Source organism: Centruroides sculpturatus, unplaced genomic scaffold, assembly GCF_000671375.1.
Source record: "Centruroides sculpturatus isolate CEXI.00-Female unplaced genomic scaffold, Cexi_2.0 scaffold1607, whole genome shotgun sequence".
NCBI classification, from domain to species: domain Eukaryota; kingdom Metazoa; phylum Arthropoda; class Arachnida; order Scorpiones; family Buthidae; genus Centruroides; species Centruroides sculpturatus.
This window is the reverse complement of record NW_019385871.1, coordinates 139,167-148,272: the sequence shown is the minus strand read 5'-3', so window position 1 is coordinate 148,272 and position 9,106 is coordinate 139,167.

The following is a 9,106-nucleotide window of genomic DNA, read 5'->3' as shown; positions in this document are numbered from 1 at the left end:
CAATTAAAACTTTATATATATATATAAGGTTTCTATACAATAAATTTTAATGAGAAAGATGTGTTTTTATATGAATGTAAAAATTTATAACTGCTTTGAAGCCAATAAGCTGCTATTACAAAGCGTTAAAATATGTGGAAAAAAGTATACTTCGTTTAAAAAAAATTAACATTTAACTGTAATTTTATATATAAAATTTTTGTAGAATAGATTTTTAATGAGAAAGATTTATTTTCATATCAAATCTTTATATAATAGAGTGATATTTCTTAACTTATTTTCATTTTTTTCAATATCAATTTTAATTAGTTACGATATAGAAATTATTACACACTTTCTTCTTTTTTTTTCTATTTGTCAGTTCTTAATTATTTTTTGAAAGAAAAACATATGAAATTAGTAGAAACGATTTAATTATTTTTCTTTCTAACAATCGATGATTAGTATAAATTAAAAATGAAATTGTTTAAAAGGTTTTTACAAATAAAATCGTAGAAATTCTTAAAATAATTTTTTTTATTATGTTAAGTTTTCAATTAAGGCTAAATATTTTATATCGGTGTTAAATTAATTATCTTACGCAATTTCTATATTTACGGTAGGGGGTCCAAAAAAATATTTCTTATAAAAAATGATTATTTCTTTCTGTAGGATTTTGAAGCGATAAAAACATATTCAGTAGAATAGGATAAAAACTGTCCATCAGGTTATTCTATTTAGGAGTGACATCCCTGTTACTATGGTAACAGATGTTCGGTTTTGTGTACTGACATTTTGATGATGGTTGTTTTTGAAAGGGTTTCACTTGAACCTGATAGTCCTTACCTATTAAACTATCTTCAAATCTTTTTCTGCCATATAAAATTATATTAATTCTTTCTTTCTTTGTCTCTCATCATATATAAATTGAATGATATATTTTAAGGAACCTACAGTACTCTGACTGCTATAGGACTTAAACAAGAAATGCAAGAGAATTGAGAACATTGAAAAATTTATAAAATTTTTATATGAAATAACTCAGGAAATGGAAGAAATTTACTAGCGAAAATAAGAATAAATATTGATATTGGAAAATAATGCAGATGTCAAAAAATTCAATAACTAGCTTATAGATGAATGTTTGTGTTCAACGGAAATATGTCTTCTTTTTCTCGATATTTTATAATATATATGTAGTAAAATAAATCTTTGTAACACATAGGCTATCTTAACTTAAAAAAAAATCTTATATCAATAAGAAATTTATTAAATATTTAATATTATATAACTAAACACATCTTCAACTTTTAGTTTATCAATTAAATTAATTTTTACATCAATATTTAANTTGAAGAGAGAGAGAGAGAGAGAGAGAGAGAAAATTATAAAAATGCAAAAAAAAATGTTTACTTAAAAATATAAAAACAAAATAATATAATTCTTAAGAGACTAAATTTAAATACGTCACAGTATTATATATTAATTGTTTTTTTTATATCTATAATATAGTGGAAAAAGTTATAATTTTAATAATACTGAAATTATGTTTTAAATTAAATTATGCATTTTTTATTCTTAAAAATCCTTATAAGTGGAAATATAATTATATGGTAAAACATTTATTTTAAAATTAATATAATTTTATAAATAGAAGAAATTCTATAATAATGTATACGTATCACATATTAAAAGTTGAAGCTTAAATATCATATTTTAAAATCATTTTGAAATAAAAAATTTATGTATACAATACGTACAATATTAACATTTATTATATATTTAATGACATATGTTAAAGCTTAAAGAATATTATAGTTTTCTCGAATATTATATTATAACAGCTTATATGAATGTCAACATTCCCTCTTAGAAACGTATAAAATCGCTTTTATTTATTTTATTAATATTTGTTATTATTGATAGAATTATTTTTGTATAAAAATATAAATATTAATTTTTAAAAAGTTAATATTAATAATATTTTATAACGAATTCTGTTTTTTCTTTCTATGAAAACTGTTTTTTTATATCTTTTAAGTAGTATTACAAATATATAATTCTTAATTATATTATAAATTAAAGTTTTGCAACAAGTGAATTTACAATCTCTTGAAGGAACTCCGGAAGAATCTTTTAGTAGTCCAGTAACTTTAGATGCTGGAAGACTGACAATTGCACACATGTTGATCTACATTTAAGTAAATTGATGTGACAATCGTAATTAGTATTTGTTTGTAATAGTTTTAGATGCTAACAAAAGAAAAGAGTTACGATGGAGAGATGAGGATGCTCTGAAATTTCATGAATCGCTTGACTCATAAGCGGTGGTCGTCAGTTTTCAACGATATTGTTTGTATAGATAAGCCTTAATATAAGCCTTTGTTGAGCAAAGGGAAAAAGCACGCTCCTCAAACGTTTCAGAGAATTGAAGATTAAAAAAAAACTCCTAGAGACTTATGATTACGCTTTGTGGAATCCTTCAGTGCGAAGACTCGATGGTTGGGCAGCATCGTACCTGATTGATACATGGCAGATTCGAGTCTCTAAGAGGAAACTTTTTTTTTAAATCAATGCAATTTTATATAAAATATTTGTAAATTAGATAGGTTGTCTATTTATTTTCTATTAAAAATGTGTATTTCTTCTTTAAAAATTCGTTTTCGGAATTGCTGTCAGTTAAAAATAAATTTAAAGTTTATTTTTATATTTGAGAATGTAAGACATTTAACATTTTAAGTAATTAAATAAAGTCCAAAAATTATTAGTTATAACTAACTCCGAATATAAAATTGAATTGTTATGTATGACAGTAAACAATCATTTTTCAATGTCACTTTTCTGGTTTCTTATTGTTTATATCGTAAGTATATTCCCTTTTCATACCTAATAAAACAAGTAGACAGTAAAAATAAATGAAAGTTATAAAATAAGAATAATAAAACCATAAACAATAAAATAATTAATTATTTCACTTTTAAAAACAAACTTTAAATTTATTTTAAACAATTCCGAAAACGAATTTTTAAGGAATAGAAAATAAAAAGAGAAAATTTATAAACTCGTGTAATTTACAATTCTTTTTATGTAAAAATTGTATCGATTTGAAAAGAAAAAAAAAAGGTTTAGTCACACAGATGCCAACCAGAGAGACCTTGCAATTACCAATCAGAAGCTACAGAAACTTCAATGAGAGATTTTGCAAAGCATATTCATAAGTCTCTCGAGATTTTTTGACTTCTATTTTTATGAAAACGCTTGAGAATCGAGCTTTGTTCATTTCTTCAATAAAGGTTCATACCAAGGTTTATCCATACAAACAATAGCATTGAAAACTAATAACTATGTCGTGATTTCCTCTTGTCAGTTATATCGAGTTCCATTCCTCACTGGAGTTGTGAGTCTGGATGAACTCATAATGGGCATGAGACTAAATTTTCTTCGTGTTTAAGAGTACAAAAAGCTAAAATGAAAAGTATTGTACACCTAGAATACTGGTGCAAACGTAAATCTATGAGAATTATGTTTTGACTAAGGCCACGGTCTTCCAGTGGTCTAGAAGAGAAGTTAAAAATATTATGTTATGTGATATTTTAAAATATTAAAATCAACACACAGAAAATTACATTTCACTTTGCAAAACAAAGTTCTTAAAGATTCGATTCCTTAAAAATCACAAGGTATTAACGAATGATATCTTGTATTTAATAAGTTCATGAATATTAAGTATATAAAATTTAAAAATTAATTTAACCTGTAAAATTTTATGATTTAATTTAAGAAATTATAAAAAACCAAATAAATATTTAAAAATTTTAATTTTCGAACCTTATAACATNTTAAAAATGCATCTAATTAATTATTTTTATATTTGAGAATGTAAGACATTTAACATTTTAAGTAATTAAATAAAGTCCAAAAATTATTAGTTATAACTAACTCCGAATATAAAATTGAATTGTTATGTATGACAGTAAACAATCATTTTTCAATGTCACTTTTCTGGTTTCTTATTGTTTATATCGTAAGTATATTCCCTTTTCATACCTAATAAAACAAGTAGACAGTAAAAATAAATGAAAGTTATAAAATAAGAATAATAAAACCATAAACAATAAAATAATTAATTATTTCACTTTTAAAAACAAACTTTAAATTTATTTTAAACAATTCCGAAAACGAATTTTTAAGGAATAGAAAATAAAAAGAGAAAATTTATAAACTCGTGTAATTTACAATTCTTTTTATGTAAAAATTGTATCGATTTGAAAAGAAAAAAAAAAGGTTTAGTCACACAGATGCCAACCAGAGAGACCTTGCAATTACCAATCAGAAGCTACAGAAACTTCAATGAGAGATTTTGCAAAGCATATTCATAAGTCTCTCGAGATTTTTTGACTTCTATTTTTATGAAAACGCTTGAGAATCGAGCTTTGTTCATTTCTTCAATAAAGGTTCATACCAAGGTTTATCCATACAAACAATAGCATTGAAAACTAATAACTATGTCGTGATTTCCTCTTGTCAGTTATATCGAGTTCCATTCCTCACTGGAGTTGTGAGTCTGGATGAACTCATAATGGGCATGAGACTAAATTTTCTTCGTGTTTAAGAGTACAAAAAGCTAAAATGAAAAGTATTGTACACCTAGAATACTGGTGCAAACGTAAATCTATGAGAATTATGTTTTGACTAAGGCCACGGTCTTCCAGTGGTCTAGAAGAGAAGTTAAAAATATTATGTTATGTGATATTTTAAAATATTAAAATCAACACACAGAAAATTACATTTCACTTTGCAAAACAAAGTTCTTAAAGATTCGATTCCTTAAAAATCACAAGGTATTAACGAATGATATCTTGTATTTAATAAGTTCATGAATATTAAGTATATAAAATTTAAAAATTAATTTAACCTGTAAAATTTTATGATTTAATTTAAGAAATTATAAAAAACCAAATAAATATTTAAAAATTTTAATTTTCGAACCTTATAACATGCCTATAATATTTTATAGAGTTAAAAATAATTTTTGAATGATCTAACATTAATATTTATTAAAAATAAAACACTAATATTATAAACTAAAAGCAAAATTTTGTATATTAATATTTAAAAAACCAGATAGAACTTAATTTAAAAAAAAACAAACAATTTTGTTTAACGTTTTAGTAACTAAATTAACGTTTTTAAAAATTCTAATATATATTTTAACGTATTTTTATATTTTATTACAATATTAATAATTATTTTTTTAAATAATAATTTATTAAAAATTACTTAACAAATTATTCTTGATATTAAATATTGAAGAAATTTCTGTGGAGAAATTTTTCTAAAAATCATCAATAATATCATTAATATATAAATAGTATTATAAAGAAAAGAAGAAAATTCCAAATTTTAAACATTTCGTATTTTATGAATAAATTAATCAAATGAAAATTTAATATTTATTCTTTAGAAAAATCATACATTTTAAAACATATATTTGAGTTTTAAATCTTATTTTTTTTAAATATATATTTATATAAATCATATTTCTTATGGAGTTATTATCAAAATATTACTAATTCTATTTCTTAATACTTTCTTTTTATAATAGTTTTATCATACTTTTCCTTTAAAAGATAACTTTCAATAAGCTTTAATTGTCTTAATAAAACTGAAATAAATTGAGTTAAATAAAGTTAGAGGGAAAAAAAATCATGAATAAATAAATCATATAGAACTTTAAAATTTATTTCTTAGAAATATTTTAAAAATTCATATCTATGAAATAATTTTATTACTTTATAAAATATAGATTTAAAAATATCTTATTTATTATCGAAATATTATTATTATTTTTAAAATATAACTTATAAAAGATTTAATTTGTTTTTATAAAAAATTTTATTGGACTTGTTTAATATAGGCTATATTTAATATATAAAAGTTTCAATAATGCAATGAGAATTTTAATTTTTCTCAATAAAATAAAAATAATTGAGTTACATATTATTATTCTTTAATAAATAATGCAAACTTTAATTTTTATAATAAGCAGAAATAAATTAGATTATATTAATTTCTTTTTATAAATTTTATATAGTCTTTCATCTGTTTTTAAGATTTACATTAAAATTATATTCATAACATATTTTAATTTTAAAATCATACTTTTTTACGTTATGATTTTAATAATTTATTACTGAAAATGCTGTATTTTGTTACTAAATTCTTAAACACGTGTATGAAATTTTATGTTAATTTCGTTACACTTTAATAAAGCATTATGCTAAATAATTATTTTTATTTTTGAAATAAATTATTATTGGAAAAAATAAGTTAAATTTTATTTTGTTATGCCATGATTATGAAGTAAAAAAATCGTCACTATATAAATTATTTGCTTCATCGAGCAGATAAAGTGTAGTAGGAAGAGAATGGATAAGAATTCTAATTGATTTTTTAAAAAAATTGTTTCATTCTAAATCGATTAAATGAATTATTTATGGATAATATTAGTAAATATAAAACTTCTAAAAAGATTTTTTTTTTAATTTTTATTAAACAAAAAGAATAGAAATCTCTATACACTACACTAAACTTATTTAGTGATTTACCTTATTATCACGAACTATTCATGTATTATTGAGTATAGACTTAAATTAAGCTTAAAATTCTTTATAATTTTATAACAGTTTATAATATAAATATTAAAATTTTTATAATTTTTTTTTCAATAAAATAAAGAGATTCTATATCAACTTGAATTACTTCAAATAAAAGTTTGAACTGACATTTCATATTTATACAAGAAAAAAATAAAAGATTTTTGAATATGAATATGTTTTTATTATTGTGTAATTATTATTTTTAAGCGTTTAAATTATAACTATCAATAAAAATAGATATATTAAAATCTAAAATACTGCCATCATTTATTCTAATTATTACTATAATATTATATTCCTGAATAAAATCTTACTTAGATACTTAGAACCCCACACAGCACATCACTCCTGATTTTCTCAATGACACAAAGGACAATACATCCTCCTAATGAAATTCTTCCTTATTCTATCACATCACAACTATAGTGTCCTTCGATGATACCAAGATAGTGGCATGTTCAGTTTTTAAACAACTAAATGCTATTAAATTACTTGGGAGTTGAATTCTAATGCTTATAAGAACTATATTATCCTCTTAATATCATTTCAAGATATCAAATTACATATTCTCTTTACTCGAATAGATGTATTACTTACAGTCGAGATGAAAAACGTATACGTAATGTGAACACATTCGTTCTGGTGCCATTTAGATAAGATTGGTCTCCATACAACCGTTACGTAACTAAGTGTACATAGTACTTCAAGACTGAAAGAAAAAAAAATCAAAAGTAAAGAGTGAAACGATTGGTCTCAGCTGTCGACAAGTCGTTGGGATTTATATACTCGCCTTTGTGTGATAAATATCTTATACAGATCAATATAAAACATGTGTAATATATTTTTAATGAGAATGTTTATATAAAGAAGCATCATTTTGAACATTTCAGGCACAAAAAAAATGCTTTGTTTTAGTTTCAGTTGAGTTTTTAGTTATAAGTTTCGGTTGAATTTATTAAAATACTTAGTTTCATCGATTAAGTTCCGAATTACAATTGGTCAAATCTGGTCGCATCTACTTGACTGTAGAAAGCTTTCCTGTGCTCTCAATGAGAGCTGTCTATCTCAACAGATATTCGCTATAACAATCTGTCAATCTGTCAATTGTTGCACGTTTACTCGATATTGGACTTCTATTTTAAAGGATTTTAGATTGGTTTCGTAAATCATAATATAATTTTCGGCATTTATGCATACTTTACGAGTAGTTTATTAAGTTCTTCTATTTATAAAGTATCCAACAATAGTTTATCTGGCTTCGCCACTGTATTTTATGAATAGATAACTAAATTAATTAATTTAATCTAAATTTATTTTATAGTATGAATGCGATAAAACTTTAGAATGAAATAACATTTTATTTTGGCTAATAAAGTGAAGTGATGATTGTAACAAAAAATAGCATCATTCTATCAAGGATATAAATAGAAAGTGAGTTGGTAAAATCAGAATTATTCGCCACGAAGAATAAAAGAAAAACAGTTTTAAAAGTTTGTAGAGTATCATTCTGTTGCACTCTTAATGGTTAGATTGCTGACAAGACAAGAATATATTGTTAACATAAAACAGAGTGAGAACTGGTATAGTTGAGGCATTTCTCGTTATTCATTTCTCCCTCGGGAGTACCATATCGTCTGACAAATGAAAGAGAAATTAGGAGAGGCGATGCCACATCTGACTTAAATTGCTCCCAATTGAAGAAAGAAAACGGGAGCTTCATATCACGTGTTGATATGAAATCTAGAGATTTTCACTTTCATTCAATTTAAACTTGTTACACTAGTAGCAATATATAGTGTATATAGATGGGGAATATATATATATATATATATAACATGGAATAAAGATGAAAGCCCGAGTATCAAAAATAAAAAGTAATTCGAGTTAAATTTTATATCGGAAATTTGAAGCTAGAAAGAGATTTTTTTCCTGAATTATTTTAGATAGACGTATGTGCTCTTTACATAAAACGATCTCCACAAGATGATTGTGTTTTTATAAAAGGGAAAAAAAGTAGAAGTAAAATGGAATTTAATTTATGGAAAAATAAGATTTGCAAAGTTTAAGGAATGTTCTTTAAAGACTTTTTAGGTGATCAATAATTTTCCCATTTTTCATCAATTTAGATCTCTGAAATGATTTAATGAGTTTAATCTTAAAAATTTTATATAAATTTATAATAAATATTAAATGTCTCTGGTGAAATCATTCATAAATAAATTTTTTTGATTATTTTAAAATAGAATCTAATATATAAGTTAACATAAAAATAATTTAAATAATTAAACTCTAAAAATATATATATATATAGGGGAGACCGGGGCAAGATCGGCATGTTAAGCTTTACTTAAATTTTGTGTAATAAATACTGCTGTAAACTGAAAAAAAAGCTTTGCATATTGTCTATTGGAATGTTACCTTACTATAGAACTGGTTAAAATCAGTTTGGAAATAAAAATAATTAAAAT